This window comes from Palaemon carinicauda, chromosome 20, assembly GCF_036898095.1.
Source record: "Palaemon carinicauda isolate YSFRI2023 chromosome 20, ASM3689809v2, whole genome shotgun sequence".
Lineage (NCBI taxonomy): Eukaryota > Metazoa > Arthropoda > Malacostraca > Decapoda > Palaemonidae > Palaemon > Palaemon carinicauda.
The window spans coordinates 9,607,567-9,610,066 of NC_090744.1; the positions used below are offsets into that span (position 1 = coordinate 9,607,567).

Sequence of the window (2,500 nt, forward strand, 5' to 3'; positions counted from 1 at the left end):
AGGTGAGCAATGTCATGGGAAGCACAGCCATCTTGTCTTGGTTACCAGCTGACAAAGGAACGTCCCCATCGGGGTATTCTCTTAAATATCGACCACAAACTGGAAATAAATATACTGTAAGTAAGATACTATGAGATATAACCAAGCTCCATGCTTGTATATTTCTTTAAATACATATGTGTTGGCTTATCTATATTCATGCTTTAGATAACTTCCTAGTTTTGGATATTCAAGTAAACGTATATCTATTTTAAATTTGACTCGAAGACTAATATGATAAATTTATTTATATCTTGATAAAATTACATTTGATATCGAAAGAGAATTTATTTCACTCTAAGAGAACATATAATGAAATAAGATTTGATATAGATATTGAATATTTAGGTGAACGTATATCCCTTTCAATTTTATCTTGAATACTAATATGATAAATCTATTTCTATCCTAGATAAAGTTACATTTTATATTGAAAGAGGAATCGTTTCACTGGAAGAGAACATATAATGATATTAGATTTGTTATAGAAAAATAACCTTTATTCACTCTAGGAAAACATCAGATAAAATAAGATTTGCTATAGAAAAATTAACCCCTTTTCACTCTATAAAAACATCTAATGAAATTAGATTTTATATAGAAAAAGGATTTTTTTAACCCGAAGAGAACATGTAATAGGATTAGATTTGTTATGAAAAAAAAAGGCCTTTTCATTCTAAGAGAACGTCTAATAAAATTACATTTGATATAGAAAACAAACCCCTTCTCACTCTTAGAGAGTATCTAATCTCGTTTTACTCTTCCTGTTTAGTTCATAGACGTCGTTGGGAGAAACATTACCACAGCATCAATACAAGGACTGACGCCTGGTACTAGTTATGAGGTAATGATTCAGTCATTCAACGACCAGGGAAGGTCTCCTTTCGCTCTCCCACCAACACATTTCACTGTGCCAGGTAATCAAAAATGTCTTAACCAGATTTTCTTTTTTAGTTCTTTTATTATAATACACTGACTGCAAGATCATTCAAAACTCTTCTGTGAAATTTTATACAAATTAAGAAATGATCAACCTAAAATAAACTGTTGAAGATCATGTAATCACCGAGGTGTTTCAAATCACAGAGCACGTAGTAAATAAGGATTGCGCATTAATTGTATTAATTGACCACCTGTGTTTTAAACCTCCTAATATTTAAAGTTGTTTGAAGCTACCTTGATAGTTCCCAAGTTCTTTCACTTGCATAAACACATGCTTTGCAATACGTGGAGTTCAAATAATGTCCAATATTAACATATGGAACCATTATACCATCTTCAGGTGTTGAAGAGGAGGTAGCCAGTAGCAGCAGTCAGCCCAGAGTTCCTCGTCTGACTCTCTTGTTGATGTCCTTGACTGGAGCTGCGTTACTCGTTCTAAACATATCAATTATCATCTGCTTTTTCAAACGCTTCACCAAAATGCGACGTACCTCAAGTAAGGATGCTGGGTCCCTCACTATTCTCCTATCTCGTTTTTAGGATTAGAACTTTTGAATTTGGAATTTTATAAGATTTTATAGTTCATATCAATAATTGTTCACATAAATGTTTTATATCTATATGACATTTACACTTCCAAGTAAAGTAATCAGATCAATTTGATGACGCATGGCTGATTCTCTTTTAACCAGACACCTACAAGGCTTGTTACACCCCTGCATCAACTCCAGGAATTACGACGGATGAAGAGGACAGAACTGGAAGTTCAGACACTGTGTCCTCTCCTTCCCATTATCAGGTGAGATGTTCTCTATATTTAAAGAAACGCATCAGTGTTTTATTACTTTTAGGAATTTGATTCAGCAACATTCTTCTTATTACTTCGCTCTGTTTGCTCTAATTCATTAGCTCTATATCTATAAAGTGGTTCAGTTTCTTATATTTAGGAGACAGAGTATTTCACTTATATTAGAAAACTTTGACAGAGCCAGTGTTCATTACTGTATTTTTTGATCAGCAGATTCTTTAGATTTTTCTGCTGAATATCATTACTTAGACATTTCACTCTAAAAGCCAAACAAAGAAAGTTGAAAAAATTATTATGATCAGTTATATATCAATAGTTAACCTAAATATCACACGCAAACATTTATACTTGAAAGTAATTAAAAATACATGCAAACCGTTCATTTCCATTAAAAAATTATTCAATCTCTTCTGATGAATTATTAGTAATAAATGGTTTGTGCACATTTATTCCCAATAGATGGCGAGCCAGGCCTCGCAGAGGAGAGATCAAGAAGGGGAAGAAGAAGAAGAGGACACAACTCTGACCATCCATCATATCAATCCAGGGATGCCAGCGTCTCTTAAACCTCCAGACAATCCTATACTAGCCGGTTCGTCTTTAGAAAAAATACCTCCTGCTAGTAGTCCTTGTAGGAATTACAACAGTGCCTTATTGAATGGAGGCTTGAACATGCAGAGAGGCAGGTCTTCAACACCAAAGCCTGAAACG

The 2,500-nt window shown here is 33.8% G+C and overlaps 1 pseudogene; it reads left to right on the top strand.

The window, feature by feature from the left end:
* The window catches only part of LOC137614505 (nephrin-like), a 218,142-nt pseudogene that overhangs the window by 213,401 nt on the left and 2,241 nt on the right, over positions 1–2,500 (top strand).